At 37.6% G+C, this 21,080-nt stretch overlaps 1 protein-coding gene across 2 annotated transcripts in view; it reads left to right on the top strand.

The window, feature by feature from the left end:
* The first annotated feature begins 4 nt into the window (after positions 1 to 4).
* The window catches only part of CtBP (C-terminal binding protein), a 42,055-nt gene continuing 20,979 nt past the window's right edge, over positions 5 to 21,080 (top strand). Inside the window, exon 1 of one of the 2 annotated variants that reach the window (XM_089838904.1) lies at positions 5 to 644. The gene's annotated coding sequence lies outside the window, so the exon portion shown is untranslated. The remainder of the gene's footprint in view (positions 645 to 21,080) is intronic. The other variant, XM_089838903.1, reaches the window with a different exon arrangement.

Here is a 21,080-nt window from a genome sequence, read left to right as displayed (position 1 = left end):
CGGAAGAGATGCGTGTTTTTAGTTAGCGCGAGAGTCGAAGGGCGGACGTCATCATTCGTCCATAAATTGTTTAACATAATCTTTAAACTCGAGGGAGAAGCTATTGTTTTATTTCTCGACGAGAAGGATTTACTTTTTTCAAGTTAACGCGGCGGTTTATCGCCAGATTTTCGATTTGCGGATTGTCCGAAACTTTTCGGACGCTGCGCGGGTGTTTCGTTACGAGACGGGTGAGAGAGAGAGAAAGCGCGCGCTGTCCTTTCGCGGGAGAAGAAAAGCCCGCCGCGTTTCGGCGATCGGTTGTGTGTTTTTGCGAGTGCGGACAGGTTGACACGGCGGCATTCATCCAGGGCCTAGTTTTAGGCCTAGAAAGCGCGCCCGTTTGCCTTTGTTTGGTAGAGTACTCGCGACACGCCGCGCCGCTAGAAGGATTTCCTCGAGGAAATTCCCCGATCTTTACGCCTAGGCCTAAACGCCAGCTTCGTTTTTTTCGCTCGGTCTTCGAGAGTTTCTTCTCGGTCGTGTCTACGCGTAGGCCTAGTTCGTTATAATTTTATTTTTAAATCACGACGTTGGATTGCGCCGCAAAAACATTCCTCGAAGGTTTCGAAGACGAAGACAACGATTCCTTCGGCCGTTGCCAGGTAAAAGATCTCTTTCTTTCTTAGTAGGCTATCTCCGGATTCTTTCGCCGAACCGATTTACCCCATTAATCGGCGGCTAATCGTTTCGCTAGCCAAGGCTTATTGTTTAAACCTTCATTAACACCGGATTTGAAATCGTTAACCCCTAGTTAATCATTCAAAATGTTAATATCCTTCAAAATTCGACGTTTGTTATTGTAATTCAATATTCAAACGATATTTTATCGTAATTATGATACGAATATTATGATTTATGCAAAGTTCCTCAACCCTAATAGGATAATGGAATAGTGTTACTTCAAATAATGAAATTTACCATAATTAATCGGCTTTAAACGGTGAAAAATTAGCATATGCCTTTGAAATAAATGTAAATCAATCTTCACTATGTACGCGAACGCCCTACGCCGTTATCTAGGAATATAGGAATATTTCGAACGATAAAACAATATAATTGGTTGGGTAGATTACGAATTTAGCCTAAAAACCAGTATCAAGCTTTGGTTTCCCCAAAAAAATCAAACGGTCCCAAGAATTTCGATTCTTCAGCGTTCGTCCCCCGGATTTGGCGTTCCCCCCGTCCACCCAAAAACTACGCCTGAAGATTTTTGTTCTTCTTGCACGTGTATCCGAGGCCAAAGCTAAAAGCTCGCAAAGCCAAGAAAGTTTTTCGGGTTCTGGGCTTCAAGGGGGATGGGGAGGGACAGAGAAAAAGTCATCTCTCGGGCCGGGGTGGTGTTTCGCGGTCCTGAACCCATCGTGGAGTTTGAAACCAGCGACAGACTAGTTTTCTTCTCCTATCCTCTTACCCTCCTCCTTCACCGACGTATTTTTCTCCTAAATCTGACCTCCCTCCTTCCCACCCTCTTCTGATATTATGATTTTGGAGGGAAAAAAACGCGGGAAATGCAGAGGGGAATGGCGGGAATTGAAAAATAAAAAAAAAGCTAGCATTCTAAAAATATGTTGGCTTAAAAAGTAACTCTGCAAGCATACACTGGGGGAGTTTTTAGAAAACCGGCAGCGTCTTATTTTCTTTTTTTGTGTGTGTGTGTGTGGAAACTTAAAACATCATCTTTGGGATCTCTCCTGTTTTACCACCTCCCCCTATGCCTATCTTTCCTGTACAAAAGCGTCTTAATGGCTGCGGCTCTCTCACTCACTGTCTCTTTTAATTTATTTTATAACATTCGTGAAAGATTCTAAAACCATTAACCGAAATTAGGAAGTGACTACTGTTATCCGGTTAATCGTTAGTAAAAACTGTATTTCAAACTAGAAATACGTGGACAATGGTCTTATACGTTTCGTGACTGAGAGATCATTAATTGTTGATTAGGCTTAACAAAATTTCTAATTTATTAGAACCAGAGAGAAGTCGGGAGGGAAGGCCAAATCTGGCAAATATTCAAATTTTAAACTACGGCTTCCATTTTTGACGGTGCATAATAGTTCAGGATGATTTTATTTGTGTAAAATTTTCAACTCGAGGTGGGGTGGTAGGGTGTTGCGTAGAGGAAGAGAGAGAGAGTTTTAGTGTAAAGACGAGAGAAATATTTTGAGTCACCATTTTTATCAGAGACCGGACTCTGGGGCGTTCCTCTTTCGCGCCATATTACTCCCGCTACATCTCTACCTCCCTCTCTCTCCCACCCCTCATCCCCTTTCAAACACCCGGGTTCCTTTTTCCCCGCCAATTTTGTTGCCCCTTCCACAACTAAACCCGGCTTCCCTACAATACAGGCTACAGACACAAGCGTACCATACACACACACACAAACTCATTTCTCTCTCTCGGCTTTCCCCGCCGAGGGGTCCCTCACCTTAAATAGACACGAAACAATTAACAATGAAATTTGCCTAATTGATTTTATAAAAATAGAACATATTACACATTCTCTTCTTTCAAAACGTAATTAAATTAAACATTCAGACAAGTTGATATTATTATTTTGTTATGGGTTTTAGTACCGAACCTCTCGTTTCTCTTTTCGCCAACACAGAGCCCGACTCTACGGGTATTCGTTTAATGACGTCATCTTTTGTTCCTATTTTATGCCGCCCCCCCCTGTTCTTTTCCCCTTTTTTATTTCTTGTGTTTCACGCATCGACTGTTAAGAAATGTTCGATATATATTATTGTATTTGTATGGATATCTCTGTATTTTAAAGAGATAACGGGCAAGTGTTGCCAGTCATTTGTGAGTGCAATTGAATCGCAATCTACAAGATAATAATAAGGTTTTTGGTAGTTTTGATAATAGTTTAAAAATGTGACGAGTGTTGTAGAAGTTTTGTTTAATTATTTATAAGCTATTATCCCTTTATGATAATTGTAAGTTTTTATTCGTGCCCTCAGGAAAGGTTGGGGGTAAAAGGTCTTCCTTCCCCCAAGAACTACCACCCTGTCCGTTGTTTCTTTCTTTCATCCATCGTAGCTTCCTCTTTCATTGTTTAAGTTTATAAAAAGAGATAACAGATTCACCGAAATTTTATGGAAATCTTTCAACGCTCCTTGCTTGTTTAGTTTTGTTCTGTTCTGTGTATTTTAAGATATGATGATTTTTGGGAAGATTTTTGTTTAGCAATAAAAATGGGTTAAGGCTCATAGAGGAGTAAATAGGTTTGTAAACAACATTAATTATCTCTCTCATTTATATGATAATGAATATGATTCTTTAGTTTGTTCTTCTTTGCGAAAAAAGCGCCGGAGTATTTCCAAGAAATTCTACCTTATTTGTGAACGTCTTTTACTGTAGTAGTGCTAATTTCCCATTAATTATCGCTAAGATATTGTATTGGCATTTTGTTTAGGGTTGACATATTTACCTGAGAAACTCGGTTAAAGTGTAGAGGCTTCGAAAGTCTGGGAATTTCAATATTGACTTGGCTATAGAGCTATCTCAGAAGCCTTAGTGTGACGTCACCTATACTATTTGCCCATAGCGGTACCAAACATGGCTGCCCACTGTCAAAGCTAAGCCCGTGACGTTTTACCTAAGAATTGACGTCACAACTGAGATAGCTCTATTATTTTTTCTGTCTGTTGTAGATGGTGGTTGAATTGCAATCACAAATGACACTTGAATTAATTTATTTGACATTTCATGTTACTTGTAATTGTTAAACGCAATATTCTGACATTTTTTCTACTAATAAACTTCAGAGAAAAACACCTTAGACGATGAGGAAGGAAACTCCCTAGAAAGTACTTATTAGTAAATTTTGAAATTAATTATAAATCTGAATTGCGCAACACTGTTGTGTCTTTTAGTTACAAGTCGATCTGATATGTACCCGTGAAAATGGGCCAAAATTTGCTTCTTATACCCTAACTAACGAGTTTAATAAATAAATAAAAGCTAATAAAATAGGCCAAAATAAGTTAGTAAAAGAAACTTCCATTCCAGACATACATTTGTGTGATTTGTTAGTAGCCGTTAAAGGCGTCTAAAACGCAATAAAGGCTAAAAATTTCACTCTATCTATTCTCGTCTTTCCTTCCATTCCCCCTTCCCTTCAACTAACTGGCAGGCAACCGTAGACCCCAAAACTGCTGTTTCTCTTAACTGCGCTGCGCTGTGCACCGGGTTACCCTTCCTTCCTAGAAAATTGCATCAATACTATAGAAAGGAGGGTGAATCGTCCGTCCAGCCAAGGGACCTAGAAAAGGAGGGGGTGGCTTTCCAAGAGAGAGAGGGAGTGATGGTGGTAGCAAGGTTTAACGTCGTAACAGTGATATTGATCCAAATGTTTTGATTACCACAGTTAGAGAGAGAGAAAGCGAGGTCTTTTCCACGTATGTCAACTGTTAAAACCAGAGTTCATACAAACCTGGAAAAATCAGGGAAATAAATAGTTGACAAAAACCTCAGGGAAATTTAGAAATTTTAGCAAAATTCAGGGAAATCAGGGAAATTTGCGTCAATCAGGGGCTGAGTAATTAAGCAAAATGTTCATAAACATCCCCTCCATAGGATTAACATTACACTATACTTTGGGGGCTCATAACTATGGTTACATTAGAGATACGGGGATGTCCATTGATCATTGATTATGTAATAGTCCTGTTTGCCTCCCCCCTCCCTCCTTCGTTAACATTGGCTCCATATACGGGAAAAACCTGGACAACTCAGGTAAATATATGGGGAAAAACCTGGAAATCTCAGGGAAATTTGTTTTCAAAAAGTTGTATGAACCCTGTAAAACACACCCCACCCACATTCCCTGGCCCTCGAAGGAACATTTTTAAATAAAATTCGTTAGATTCATTTTGAAAAGGAGAACAACAAACTACTCGGTCGGTGCTCGCTCGCTCGCCCCGACGCTCAAAGCTCAAAATGGGGTCATATCTTTATATCAAAACTCGTAGTAAGTGGGTGCCATTCCGCCCTGAAATATATTCTATTAGAATATTATGGATTTTTCCCAACAACGTTTGTTGAGTTCAGTTGGGTTGTTGGGTTCTTGGCGGATTTATTATATATATAGGTCTATGCTATGTTGTGTGTGAAATTAAAATAATTAGGGCTTGGTTTTGATTGGTTTCAAACGCGCGTGACGCTGTTGTTTTTTGTTGTTGTTGTTGGGGGAGGGGGACTTGAAATTTTAGTGAGTGAACCCTCCGGTGAAATCGCTCGTGAAATTGAAATTGGGTGTTTGAATTTTTTATTAATAATAAGTGTTATAAATTATAATTTATTTTGAAGTTCTGTTTAGTTTCGCAATTTTTTAAAGAGTACTTTGGATTGTGTGTTGAGTTTGCGATTTTTGGTTTGTTTGAAGTCGTTGTTACACGAGTGGCTATAAGTGGCGTGCGCATCATTTTAGGGTTGAAAGAAACTAAAATAATAATATAGTGAAAAAGGTGGTAATATACAAGCTAATTAGCAATAATTTGGAAAATTTAACGATATTTAGGTGTTAAAACATATCCAATTTAGTAAAATTTTGGAAAGGGGGGACATTTAGTCGGTTTATAAAATTTGATTACAACAAAAACAGGCGCACATTTAGCGGCGCATGTTGTTACAAGAATGGTGTGGTTACCCCCTCGAATTAACATTTAAAATTCTTCCATACATAAGGATTAGTCTAACCCCTACATACATCGAGGAAATTACTACACTCTATTCCAGAAACTACCAATTGTAGAGTATGAAGTATAATTGGTATAAATTCTTAATGAATTGAGTTTGAAATTCGAGGAAAGTGTTTACGGTGATATTCTTTGATAAAGGTTAAAACTAGTTTCGAGGCACCTTTTTTACATAAAAAAACCGCCATTTATACGTCAGTAATTGCGTCAAAATGAATATAGTTATAACAACCAATATAAAGTTTTTTGGGACTACGCCCAAAAGCACGCTTGGCAGGCTAGGACTAGATCGTCCGTATATGGAAATGCAGCGTATATATTATTTATAAGATCTTGATTGTTGCCTTTTGAATACAAATAACATTTAACATGTTACGTAATCATTTTAGAAAGTAAATTGGGTCCCCCATACTTGCGAAGCGGATAACGTTTGATTGTGGGTATAAAATTCTATTGAACGATTAGAACCACCTGTCTAATTAATCTCCATTAAGTTAAGTTAACTTAATTGTTTATATATCTTTTGTAATATCGTATCAATAGGTACATGGTTCCAATTATACATAGTCAGGGTTCATACAAACCTGGAAAAATCAGGGAAATAAGTAGTTGACAAAAACCTGAGGGAAGTTTAGAATTTTTAGTAAAATTCAGGGAAATTTGCGTCAAACAGGGCCGAGTAATTAAGCAAAATGTTCGTGAACATTCCCCCCTCCATATGATTAACATTACACTATATTTTGGAGGCTCATAACTCTGGTTCTACTAGAGATACGGGGATGTCCTTTGATTATGTAAAAGTCATATTTGCCCACCCTCCTTCGTTAACATTTGCTCCATAGGATACTCTATATACGGGAAAAACCTGGAAAATTCAGGGAAGTATATGGGGAAAAACCTGGAAATATCAGGGAAATTTGTTTTCCAAAAGTTGTATGAACCCTGATAGTGCGCAACTGCGCATGTGCTAAAGGGGTTAAAGAAATTTGCTCCTACGTTTCTTAACTTTAACTGCTCTTCAGTTCAGGGTAGATTGTAGATAGCGGTTCACAAATGACTGGCTGGCAACACTTGCCCACACACTATCTAGTATAAGAAAAAGAAAATCTAGGGTATACCTTTCCTTTACATAAATCTCATCTTTTCAAATTTCTATATATTGATATGATAAGGTTCCGAGAAATTAAAAAAAAAATTACGATAAAAATGGATCTCTTTGATCTTTGATTAATTCTCAGTAAGGCGAAACCTTGTCTACCCTCAGACGTATCTCTCCGAAGGCCAAACCAAGCCAAGCCAATCCAGGATAGGCCAGCCACCATTCCTGGTTGGTTGTTAGAAAAGTTCTAGGTCCGTCTCAAAAACGTAATTCAATACAGAAATCTTATTCCCACCAAATAAATAGCCCACCCCCCAAAAGTATCTTAGTTTCAATTTTATTGACCTCTACAAATGGTACGAACGGCATTGGAAGTGATGGCCGACGCGCCAGAAACGAAGAATCACCAGAATAGCGTGGCCGAGCGCGTCTATTTTTTTTTTTTTTTCTTCTTTTTCTCCCGTTTCTTTTTTCGGTGTTCGCGTTTTTATCCCGCCAAGTTAAGGATGCAATGCCCTTGAAAGTGGATGGACTACCAAGTTTGATTAGTATAAGGGATTTCTTGGTTGGTTGGTAGCTTTTGTGCCTTCTCCGTGGCACGGTACGCGGTGCCAATTTAGGATGGGGTAAAAATCCACGCCGCCGTCATTTCTATACTTATATTCCCTGGGAGTCAAGGGAGTGTGTTTTTCGAGGAGTTTTTGATATAGGCTACAGAAATCGAGCAGGGATAGACGGGGAGGACAGGGGTGCTGGTGGTGGTGGACTTAAGGAACGGAACCGAGGTGATAATGTTCAATTTTTGACAAAGGTGCTTTTTCTTCTGAAAATTTTTGATGGAAATACGTCAAATTGTTATTGAATAACGTACCAAATTTCAAAATAGAATTATTTCCGGTTGTTGTTATGATTAGGATTTGTGAATCGAATATTGCATCGAAATACATCCGGTAAATAGATAAGTGTACGGGCAAGTGTTGCCAGGCGATTCAACCGCAATCTATACATAGTTTACAGGCATGGAGAATTCCTACCATTAACACGAGGAGACCAGGTGACTTAGAGGGTAAAATCGTCTGCTATTTTACGCTCTAAGTTGCCTGGTCTCCTTGTGCCAATTGTATGAATCCTCGTTGCCTGTATAAAACAGACAGAAAAACTTGTAATTCTGTTTCTATTCAGTGAGCAGTTGGTAATATTATGTATTAATTCATGGTAGTTTGTGATTAGGTTAAATTGTTTGCTAAGAAATATGAAAACACTTCCATTAAACCCATTTATTATAACTCCATTGGTATTTGTAATTGTGAAGCACCTTCTGAAAGTGTTATTGAAAATCAGTTTTTCAAAATACTGTTAAGCCATTCTTTAAAACTTCCTCAAAATTTAGCTTTATCACTCGCTGTTCCTGAGGAGGAAGTAGGAATCGGAGAAGAGTGAGTGAGAGAGAGAAAGAAGGATAAGGTTGAAGGGTAGAGAAGATGAGGGGAGAAAAGAGGAAGGAGGCGGGTTAGTCTTTGGTCATCGTTGCCTGTGAGCCTCGTAAATTCTCTCTCTCGCTCTCTCTAGCGTCTTTTTTTCCTGGGGAGGCCACAGGCGAGTCGCGCTTTGGGCCGAGGCCTAACTTCCTCCTTTTCTTTTCCTTTTACTCCTTCTTGCTTCTAATCGATACACACAGACATTTTTGCGTTCTCTGATGCCAGGAGGAAAGAAAAAAAAAATATACTTGGGCTGGTTTCGAAGAACGGGAGAGCCGGAGGGAGGTAAGGGTGGGAAGAGAAAAACCCTTTGCCTACAACGCTGCCCCACAAGAGGCTGCAACCCCCGGTGTCTTTCTTTTCTGTTTCCCTGTATATATATACCGACCCTTCGTCTCTTCATCTACCTCACCTCCCTTCATTCTTCTTCATCTTGAGCCCAAGTTTCGTTAGCAACAAGGCGAATTTTGTCCCATTTTTTTTTTTTTTATTTTTGGTTTCGTTACTAAAGTGCAGTGTTGAAGATATATAGCGCATCTTTTTTTGTCCTTAAGATAATGTTAAGGTTTTGTTAGTGAAATAGTATGGATTGTTTGAATTGTTAGGCTTAGGTTAGGTTATGTACGTCAAAAGGATGACCGCAAAACTGAGCGAAACGTAGGTTTAGGGTAAGGTCAAGTTGGGTTTCATTTAATTGGGGGTAGGGTTGAGGTGATTGTGGCTACCTAGGTCAAGGGTGTGACTTGTTGACTGAGATGTTATGGTGGATTCGTAAGGTTTCGCGTTTAATTGGGAAGCAAACCGTAGAACGTGTGTGTGTGAAGAATACGTAGTTTTCTGACTGGGAGGATTCATACCATTTACACAAGGAGGCCTACTTTTTGACTCTGTCTTTTGTACTTCAATTAAGTTAATACACCTTAAGCCTAATATGAAAATTTATCTTTACCACGTGAGATTGTTTTTCTTACGACAAACTCGACAGATCTTTTGTCCAGAGAGCGGTTTCCTTGACGTTTCATTCATTATACGGTAAATTACCTTAATATATCAAAAAATTGGATAAAGATTCTTGAAACACGATTGACTGACCAGTCCGAGTTAAACCTGTTTTAAAATAAGGTCCGTATTTGAATCTGACCAGTCCGATTTAATCTAAAAATAATTAATAGACTAAATTATTTCACCATCCCTTTTTAGAATTTCAACTAGCATTCCAATAAATAACTTTTTTTAAAGATTTATAGACATAGAAAGCTGGATATGAAACAAACCTTCCCCTTAAAAGTTCGTTTCACCCAAAGTTTACTATATCCTTTAATCTCTCCACCCTCGATTATGGCATTAAACGCCGGCAGAAAGATCCTTTATAATACCTTGACAATATTCTAAACTCATTATGGGATAAACTCTCGGGTGTCTTCACCTCCACCCATCCCTTAGTTTTTCTCTTTCATAGATTTTTCTTTTTTTATTACTTAGAATATCTGGCCCACCATGCATCCCTACCTCCTTAAGCAGAAGAAACTTCGACTGCGGAGTTTTTAGGGGGGTTTAGCGTCTTCTGCAGTTTTTTTCTCGCATCGCATCGCAACGCGTCGTCGTCTTTGGAAAGAGAGAGGGGATTGGAAGACTTTGGAGTTGACCCCCCCCCCCTTCGTTTTTAAAAGAATCGTTTATGTTGGTATCATCCATTAACTACCTTTTCTTTCCATTCTTTCTTTCTTTCTCTCTCTTCTACTAGGCTTAACCTTCTCCCCCTCCTCCTCTCTTCCTCCCGTTTCTTTGCCCTTCCTGCTGCCTTGGATCCCCTTCTTTATTTCTTAAGACATCTTACAGTCTAGAGACATGAATTTAATTAATTTTATCGTTAGTATTGATTGCTATATGTCTACTCGCTTTATTAATTAGAGCGCGGGGAGTTCGAAAATAAAGAAATATTGGTTCGACGGAAGTTTATCATTTAAAACTATTTTGAAATCCCGTTAAGGTTTAATCAAGACGTGATATCTAATTTACTAGGGTGACTGTATAAATTCACCACATTTCTAGCTTTATCTCCAGTCCAAATCTAGGTCCGGAGTTAACCCCCGACTCCAAATTACAACCAGCATCTCATTGGTTCTTGAAAACTCACGTCAGCGCGACGCGAATGACGAAAATTACGTATTTTCCGACTGAGGAGAGGCGAAATAGCCTGGCCCCCTTATACGTCCCCCCTTTTATTTTGAAAGGGGGACTGGGACTAGGGCGCCCCAATACCTGGGCATCTCTTATACCTTCTCCCTAGTAAACTAGTTATCCCTTCTTGGTTTAATTGTAGTTTTATCATGGGTTATCAATCAGTCATCATTGGAGTAGTTCGCTGCGTCGAAACACTTTATTTATAGTTTATATATCAGGTATAAAGTAAACAAACGAACAAAAAATACCTGACCTCACCTAACAAAACTTGACCTCGTGCAAATTTTAGATTTTATGCAATTTTTACCGATTTCTCGCAATAGATGTTTACTAATATTGAAGAGGTTCGGTATTTCTCTACAAGTACATTTCGATATTTATGAGAGAATTGATTATATTCATGGTACGGGGCTCCAAGATTCTCTCCTTCTTACCTCTAGCTAGCAGCAACGTATAAGAGTCTCTGGTGGCGTAATGGCGAAATTTCTTCTGACAAGTCACCCATTTACCTCCCCCCCCCCCTCCTTTTCCTGGCCCAACTTCCTTAGCGTTTTTTAAATATGATTCTTTTATCTGTTTTAATTTTTTTAATTCCTTTTTTTTTCTTCTTTCTTTTGTTTCGGATATCGAATTTTTTGGCTGAATCCGAGTGTTTTTCAAAAAAAAAAAAAAAAAAGGCTTTTAGCGAAACTTTTATTTTAATCTTATCTGCATAAGGTTGGTAACGAGATATTTTTTTAGTTTCTATTGTTTTCGAGAACCAGGGTTTCTATTATATTGATTAACCAGATTCGTTCCAAGTTTAATAAAGTTAAATTTAAACCAATCAACTGATTCTGCTTCGCAATTTTTCATTAAAACATTTCTCGTGCCCTTTAAATAAATTAAGGTACTTAAAAGTTAATCTTCCTTTCGTTAAACTCGCTTACCCCGTTTTCAAAAATTAAGCTCAATTATGGATAACGAGAATTATAAGGGTTTTCTATTAGGTTTCCATCGAATTATCTAATCCAATTCCCCCCTCGTTTTCTTCCCTCTGTACCTCTCCTCGTGCCTGATTTCCCGCCCTTTTCCTCAGCACCGTCCTTCCCGCGCGCGCGCTTTCTCTCTCGCGCTCTCTAACTCTTGTCTCTCGTGATTCTAGAATAAACCTATTTTTGGCGCAATAATAATAATAATTTTAAAGGTCGTCTGCCAATGCTAAGCGAGTAGCGCTAACTTTTGAGGCCTAAATATTTTTTTGGGACAAATCTTTTTGCTTTCAAAAAGTTGTAACCTGATATTTTTCCCCACAATCCTCTACACCTTCGATCGTTATCAATCCCGTTTTGGGGAGACACACACACACACACACGTAACATAACTTTAAAATATTTTATTGTACTTACTACAACTACCTTAACTTTTTCGAGAAGGATTTCGAAGGTATATGTAATTATTCTGTTTTTATTATTTTATTTATTTTTTATTCTTTCGAACGGATTTCGTTTAGGCCTATCGCTGTTTCAAAAAGAAAGAAAATAAAGTTTATTTCTAAGAAACGGAAATCTTCGCCCGTTTTTAAAGGGGGGATGTAATGCTTTTAGAAAATAGGCCTAATTAACTATTGAAAGAAAATCTATTTCGATTTTGACAGTTAGGCTTAGAAATTCGTTTGAAATTTAATTACATTTTGTGTGTAGAAATTGGTCGTTGTATTGTGGAATTTTAATGACACATTAGGCTTAAATCATCCCTGCCTATCATGCACGCATTGTGTTACCTTTTGTGTGAGATGAGTTTACCCTAATCTCAAATTTATTTAAAATCTTATTGTGTAATTACCATAACCCCTCCACTGAAACAGCTGGCAGTTAGGCTTAGCTATTTTATTCCCTCCTTACAAATTAGATCTAAACCAAAGTTTATATAGATAAGTGTGCACATCAAAGGAGACTAGAGAAATTTCAACCCACCGTTTGTTTCTTAACTTTAACCCCCATGCGCTTCACAGTGTTGCCAGTAATTGTTATGAGATCATCTTCTGCAAGTTTGGAACTGAATTGGACAGAATTCTACAAGCTTAGTTCAGTCTATTGTAGATAGTGGTTGAAATGCACTGTACAAATGACTGACAACACTTGCCTGTACACTATAAATACATAGTTTACACGCAAGAAGGATTCATACCATTTGCACAAGGAGACCAGGCAACTTAGAGCAGACGATTTTACACTCTAAGTCGCTTGCTCTCCTTTTGTTAATGGTTGGAATCCTCCATGCCTGTAAACTATATATTAAAGCAATTTTCCTAGACTCCTCTAACAACATCACTAACACACTTATATAAGCGTTACGCTCAAATTCAAATCTTAAATCTATTATTAGGAACCATTATGTTAAAGTATAAAAATAACCAGCTTAATATATTCATAATTTTTCCCGTTTAGCTGCCTGCATGCCTCTCTTTATAAAGACGCGTGTTAAGATATAAAAGTTGAAATAAAAAAATATTGTCGAAAGAGAGAGAGAGAGAGCAAACGGAAACCGGTCTATGCGCAAAAGGAGGGCCAACAACTCGATATATGCAAGATTTTATTTTTTATTTTATTTATTTTTTGGGGGTGGGTTAGGGGACGTAGAAAATATTATTTCAGAGTAGAGGGGTGAGTGTAAGAGGAGGAGGAGGGGTTAGTAACTGTTACGTCACGGTTTAGTGAGTGACGTAAAAACTCGACTAATAATCCCAAAAGAGGGGAACCAGAGTCCTGTATAAACTAAACCGAGTGAAATGTAGGGAGTATTATTGTAGAGAGTAGTAACCATGGGTAGGTGTAAAATTATATATAAAATCTAGAAGCGTCGGATAGCTAGCAGACACTTTTATTTCATTGCCTTGCCTCGCTGTTGCGTGCAGCGTGCGCGATTCGCGATTATATTAAAAAGAGAGAGAGAGAAATAACAGAGGGGGGTGACTGAGAGAGAAGCATTTTGGAATTACTAAAGTAGTCCTAGAAATAAAAAAAAAATGTTTGGAAATAAGTGGAAAGGAAAATAATACAGAGGCAGGAATAATTGGTTAGATAATATAACGAAAATATGAAATGTTTTCGTTTATATACCGTGAGCCTGGAGAGGGTTCAGTCTTCGCCAACATTATTATCCAGGATAATAATGTTGGCGAAGGTTCAGTCATTCATTTATTCGTAATAGGTGTACATTTTAATGTTTTAAAGGATTGTTATACATTTTTTTAAATGTCTGTATGAAATGGAGGGGGGGGGGACTGAAAGACAGTGCAAAGGGGTCATCCGTAAATTACTGTAATTAATTGTTAATTAATTAACTTTTAAATGGTGGATATTAGGGTAAAATGGTATTGAAGTTACATTTTCAACACAAAATCACCCAAAGAACAACTTGACCCTTAATTTCGGCAGACCTTTCTGTAACACCCTGTATTTTTGTAATCTTTTGAATTCCTATCGTTCATAGTGATGATAAAATGATTACGCGTACAAGGGAATTCTATTTCTATTTTAATTAGATATAATTTGGGATCCCAAGTTCGTGTCAGACTCGTTATAGTTATTTTAGTTAAAGTGAATCGCTTCTTGCTGGAATTTACTCCACCGATGGATGATTGGCCTATCTTAAAACGAAAACAATCTTAATATTGTTAAAATATCACTTGTTTTCTTAGTATTGCAGCCTGCTTGCGAAACTTGACAAAAGTTTTCGGATGAATTTTGACAGTATCAGCTTCCACTCCACCCTACTTCCCCCTTCCCCTCTCATCTCTTATATTTTCTCTTGGGTCCAAAGTTAAAATTCCTTTTCTACTTTAGAGATTGTGTACGTTAGTTTCGCCTCAGGGTGGTTTAGCTATTTGAGAGCTGTTGAGAAGTAATTGACACCATCGTGAATTGCTTTGTGGTCATGCAACGAAAACGGGATTATTATTTTTTCTTCTCAATTTTATATCGAAGATTTGATTGTATTATTAATTTTAATCAGCCAACCTTAATCAAGTTTAGTCTGAATTTTAAAATATAGACCCTTTTATAAATGGCTCATTGACCACGCACCACCTCGCCACTTGTTAAATAAATAAATAAATAAAAAGAGTCTGGGGGTTAAAATAGTCTGATGCTTGACCACTTTGTTGGACAACAAAGACCTTAGACATACCTTCAAACAATACGGACTTAATTTGGTGGACTTGTAACTTATAAGCTCTTTCTAACGTCTTTTTGGATCGACTTACAAGCAGACGACACTGAGGCAAACGTTTTGATAAAAAGGGCCTATTCGAATAGCTAAACCATCTGTGCATTATTTGTTTGGTTTCATCGCTTCTTTTAGAGACCATTCCTCCAATCAAACAATTGCTGTATTTTTATGAAAAAAAAAGTATTTATTGTTAACAATTTTTTGGGCAAACGTTTTTATCTCATCATGATAATGGTGGTTGCCTCCAAAATTCGCGATAAGTTATAGACGCCTGCCTCTACGCCGTCTCTGCCCCGGACGCCGCTATCTGACCTAGAATTTATGTTTATTCGTTTTAAACTCTGTTTTGGGCTATTATATGCACGACTGACTTATTAGGCCATATATTTCGCTAATTTATTGGTAATGTGTCGCCATATAGTTCATATTCCGGAGTTATGAGGTTTGTATGACGTTTTTGCCGTCCGTGGGTCACAGTTTTCAAGTTATGGCTGAAGTACTTTAGGGATGACCCCTTAATTAAATTAGAAATCGTTGTCTTTCAGTTTCTTAATTAAATTTAAGTGGTCATTCAGTGGCCCGGACAGCAAAATATCTCCCTTAATTTCAGGCTGACCGTTCTGAAACACCCTGTACATAAGATTTTATCTTGCCTTACAAAAAAACTAAAGCATATGAAACTTTGTTTTGACACAAAATTTCTAAAATACATTAAAAACATTCTATTAAATCCCAAGTTAGGTTGGTTATTATTTCTTAAATCTTGTTATTAATCAAATATTCAACCAGTTCAACCCTGAAAGAAACTTTTTTTTAATAGTTTAATGGGGTTAAAAAAGAATAATAATAATTTGACTTTTAATATTTATGTCCATAAACGGTCTCTTTTTATCAGCAAAAAGTATTAATATTCCAGACTACAGTAAAAATGTCCCCCCTTGTGTTTTCTCCCTGCCCTTATGTTATATATCCTTAAAAAAGAAGGGGTGTTTTCGCATTAATGGTTTCGTACACGTGAGACCCGTTTCGGTGCGCCTCTACTTACGTAAGGGAAGAATGGACTAGGAATGTTAACTTTCATAGAACACGCGATTAACTTAGAGGGAGGTGGGGGAAGGGAGCTGGAAACGCGTTACAATTACACCGTTAAGCCTTGGTTGCCTATTTTAGCCTACTACTATACATTCCACCCTCTATTACTTTCTTACATAGCTCGTTGACTTCGTTTCGTTTCGTTTTTTTCAACGAATCGGGCGTCTTCTCTAACTATAAACGAAATGATAGCTCTACCTAACTCTCTAAAAGTAGCCTTTGTTTCCTCTTCTCCTGCCGTCGTGTTTTAATAGCTTTACTAGTGCTAGAGTTAAGCCTTGGCCATTCCATACTTGCCTTCTGGCGACCTAGAGAGAGACTGAGAGGAGAGTGGAGGGAAAAGGCGGAAAAAGTTCAGCCTTACTTCCTCTCTCTCTCGCGTACTCTTAGCCTTCATTTCGGTACACATATATATAGGACTGAACCGAGTATGCCGGCTCTATATCCTCCACAAGCAACCTAGTGCAATGCACCGAAGAAATCAATGCGTGGGTTTTTTCTTGCTCACCAAACTTTTCTCTCTTCTCTTCTCTCTCGCTCTGTTCTTCTTCTTTTTCGTAGTGTAGTCTACGTGTATATGGAGAAGAAAGATCAACCACACCCATTTTAAAAACCCCGCTTTTGCCGCTTTTTTAAACACAGGACGCTTCCCCATTTACCCTAACAACACACTTACAATTTATTTTATTTAACTGCCAAAACATTGTAACTGAAGTGTTTTTACACGTAAATGTTGTATTGTAAAACTCGACGTCATGTGGAATGTTACAAGAACATTGAGGTTAAGCCTAATCACGAACCTTTAAGGTCGGAAGGTCAATCGTAAAATTATTAACACCGTTAAGCCTAATTACTATGCTTACTCTTCGACCTGAGTCCAAATAATCAAGAAAGATTGTTAAGCCTAATTATTCGTTATTATTCTTCTACCAGTGTCCAGAAAATCAAGAAATATTGTTAATTGTTAAACCTAATTATTCTCAAGCCTTACTCCAGGTGATCAAGAAAACGTTAAGCCTAATTATTCTTAAGACTTACTCCAGATGATCAAGAAAGATAGTTAAGCCTAATTATTCTTAAGCCTTACTCCAGATGATCAGGAAAAAGACTAATTATTCTTAAACCTTACTCCAGATGATCAAGTAAACTTTAAGCCTAATTATGTTAAATATAAATCTCTTATCAATTCAATTATACAACGTCACGTCGTCTTCCCAGTAAACGTTGGGTTACAATATTTTCGTGCGTAGTTTTGGTTCATCATTTTTGTTTAAAAAGATTTTTTCCCTGATAATTTCCCCCTCTCCCCAATCTTCTCCTACTTAATTTGATATTATAATAATAATCCTTCGTGCCTTTTAAAACTAATGTTCCCCGTTCAAAGCCCCTTCTTTTACTCACCTCTATACTACCCATTTAAAGTTGTGTAACTTGTTTTTGGCCTTCTCAAATTTCTCTGTAATTTACGTCCCCAAAAACTGCGAAGAAACTTCTTTTGAATTTAGTGCCAATAAATTAAGGACTATATAGACAAATGGAGAATAGATAGAGAATTGCTAAGTCGACGGGGGATGGTAGAGAGAATTCGGTTTTGTAATAACTATCATTGTTATTGGCTCTACCGTAGCCCTAGATATAAATTTTAGTAGAAAAAAATGTATATAACGAACCTGGTTATCTTCTAGACGTAGTTGGAATTTTTTTTTTCTGTGTGGTGCCTCGTAACTTCAAAGGGAGTCAACGTTGTAGCCCTTGGTGATCCACAGGGTGGTTTAGGCAATGGACAGCTTCTACATCATCAATTAAGTAGGGATAGTATGCACTAAATTGACTAGAGAAATTGACAAATTGCGACTACATAAATAACAAACAATATATTGGCCTTCTTTCGAATAGCTAAACCATCCTGTGTTATAGGTAGGCGAATAAACAATATGCTAATTTAACAGCGCGATTGAATCCTAAATTACCCGCCTCTCTCATTGCAAAATCGATAAGGTTGTCTACTGTCTAGGCTTTATTATATACGGTAGAAGAGAGAAACTGTCTTTTGGAAAACTTGCGCTCGTGATTTTAATAATTCTGGGAATTTATTTTATAGAACCGCCTAAGGAATATTGGGGTGGGGGGGGGGTTCGAATGAGTAATTTAAATATAAAATATTATTTTATTGAATTGTTTTTAATTTCAATTGTGAAATTGATTTATTTATTAATTAAATAAATAAATAAACGTTTCGTGGAAATATGAGTTTTAAATTCGGTTTATATATAAATATTATTTCAAATTTAAATACGTCAGCAATTTTTAAGTTTTGTCAAAAGTTTTGAGAGAAGCACGTGCGTTGTTTATTCCCGTCAAGAAGTGATATCTAGTTTACTAGGGAGAAGGTCTAAATTCGTCCTATTTCTAGCGTTATCTCCAGTCCAAACGTAGGTCCGGAGTTAATCCCAGCCTCTAAATTACAACCAGCATCTCATTGGTTCTTGAAAACTTACGTCAGCGCGACGCGAATGACGAAAATTCCGTATTTTCCGACTGAGGAGAGGTGAAATAGCCCGGCCTCCTTTTACGTCCCCCCTTGTATTTTGAAAGGGGGACTGGGAATATGGCGCGCGAATACTTAGGTATCTTATACCTTCTCCCTAGTAAACTAGATATCACTTCTTGTTCCCGCCAAATTGGGGGAAGATCTCTTATATTACCTTCTTACAAACAAAACAATTCATGATTAGGGTTAAGGCGCATTATTTAAAAGCAATTTTCTTTCTGTACATAAAGTAACCCTTTAATTATGTTAATTAAGTGTACTCCTAGTCTCCTATTTAGTCCGTACTAATAAAGCGTGTTAGTTCCCGCCCTTCTACAAGGTGTTGTACGACTGCTATTGCGTATCCTTTTCAGATTTCTTTTCTTTCTCCCTTCTTTTTTTCTTTCTTGAAATTAAAAGACCAATCAAATATTTCCACGTCTGGATTATAAGAAGGGGGACTTCGGGCATGGCTTCTTTTTCCTCCTCTTCACTTCCATAAAAAGATTTTTCCTCAATCGTTGCTGCCTGCCATTCCGCCGTGTCTCGTATATGGATGGCACTGACTGTACCTCGGATACGAAAAACCAATTCTAAAGAAACGTATCCCTTCACCCCATGCTACTCTTCTATGTCCCCTCACCTTCTCCTCCTTCTTGAGATACAGCAGACAGAGCCAGCGCGTCTCCAATTCTGTTTAGTGTAGTGTAGTGGCCGCCTTTTTCCAGAAATGTTGGGGGTTCTTCTATAGGCTGCCAACCTAAATCTTCAACGAAACGGTTTTAGGCCTAAAAATGATCGCTTCTTCCTACTTCCCCCCCCCCTCGATTCTCCCCAACGTAGTCTAGATGTTTGCCACTACCTTACTGGAATTTCGAGGGATCGCGTACTTGTCAAATTTCTGGTGTCGTATTTTTTTTTTTTTAATTATTTTATTTATTGGTTATTTATTTGCAATTCTTTTTTCCCCCCAAGGGAGAGTATTTGAAATATTGATTGAATTTTTTTGTAATTGTAATTGTTTGACCCCTCGTTTGAACTTTATCCTAATAAGATTCAAATAAACTTAAATTTCTGAATAAAATAGAGGGAATAGTCACTCTCGAATTAATTTCGCAAACATACAGGGTGTGGAATAAATGGGGAATTCCACGTTTAGGGTGTGATAGCTAGGTCAGTCATCCGAAATTAATCCGCCATCTCACACCTTTAACGTCATTGCAGTGTTGTCAGGCACTTTATTTTGTAATTCAAGTTGGTGTCAAGTACTGATTGAAACTGAACTGATGCTAGCGCCTTCCTCGCTGCAATCTCTTGACTGGCAACACTGTGACTGGGGTGAACTGCAAAATAATAAAAACAACTTTAATGGAAACTATGTATAAAACAACGGTATAATAATATCCCATAGGACTAGCAAAAGATGTTAGCAACTATGGCCCGCTTTTTTATGATAAAAGGCGGGAGATTTTTGGGCACGAAATATTATATTAGTTTTACCTTTATTTTTTGTTCTATTAGTTTATGAACCTTTCTTTTATTATTTTAAGCGCATCTTTGCGTTTTTTTTGTCGTGTTACCATCTTTGCTTGTCTTTGATCCAGGCATTTTAATTAGGGAAGCATCTTCATCTTCTCCGTCACCCCTTCCCTTTCTTGCTCTTGCTCCTCCTGCAATTTTTTTATTTAATCCCAACAAAGAGAGAGCGAGAGAGAGAGAGAGAGAGAGAGAGAGAGAGAGAGAGAGAGAGAGAGAGAGAGAGAGAGAATGAAAGGAAATTCTCTCCCGTGTATGTAAAAACTTTGTGTAGGGTGTTAGCTGATGTTAGAAATTACGGTTCCTGGAAAAGAAGAAGCAGCATTTGCATCTACTAATTAGTTTTATTAATTCCTAGTTAATCAGACTTGAATTTTTTATGCCCTGGCATTTGTTTGTATCCACCAAGGGGGAGCTTTGAAATGGTAATTCTTAATTTATAAGGGGTGGAAATAATGCTAGTATCTTTATATGTAATGGTGTACATTATTTATTTAAAAATTTGTAAGTTGCCTTACATGAAAATGTTAATTTTAATTTTTTTTTAATATTATTATAATTTGGGTTAAACACTTATAGGTGTTCTCAAAAAACTAGCTAGCTTAGCTACCCTGCGTTGCCTGAATGTTTTTTAAGGGTAATTGAGACCGGAAGGAGTTTCTTTACCAGTCTTTGTAGACACTAAATAGACCTCCTTGGGCAAACTCCTTATCTGCATGATGTGGTTTTTAAGAAACTAATTTGTTTACAAATTTCAAATTTAATGAAACGATGCTTAATTGGGGGTTATTCATGAAGAGGTAAAATGTTACCAGTTCTTTACGGGCTAAATGGCTAGGGGTTTCGCCTCTGTCCCCACCTCTAGGAGAACTCAACCACCAAAGCCACTTCTAATGAACTTTGATCCTGATATCAACCATTCAGTTCGGTCAAATTAAATTTCGGAAATTAAGAAATTGCTGCACATCAAGTGCAAAACAATTAAACAGACCTCCAGATAGTTTCATGATGTCTGTTGTAGATAGCGGTTGAATTGCACTGCACAAATGACTGCAAACACTTGTCTGCACACTGTCTATTATAAAAAGTTGATATTTTCTATTTACTTCTCAAGGACGAAGTTTGGCGTGGTATTTTAATATTTTAGTTTAAAGGTTTTTGGGGTTTTTTAAAATCTTTTATCCGCAAATTCTCTATAGGCCTATCTT

Source organism: Phalangium opilio, unplaced genomic scaffold, assembly GCF_054372755.1.
Source record: "Phalangium opilio isolate 3A_F unplaced genomic scaffold, DU_Popi_V2 ptg000003l_1, whole genome shotgun sequence".
In the NCBI taxonomy this organism is placed as follows: domain Eukaryota; kingdom Metazoa; phylum Arthropoda; class Arachnida; order Opiliones; family Phalangiidae; genus Phalangium; species Phalangium opilio.
This window is presented reverse-complemented; position numbering and strand designations above follow the sequence as displayed.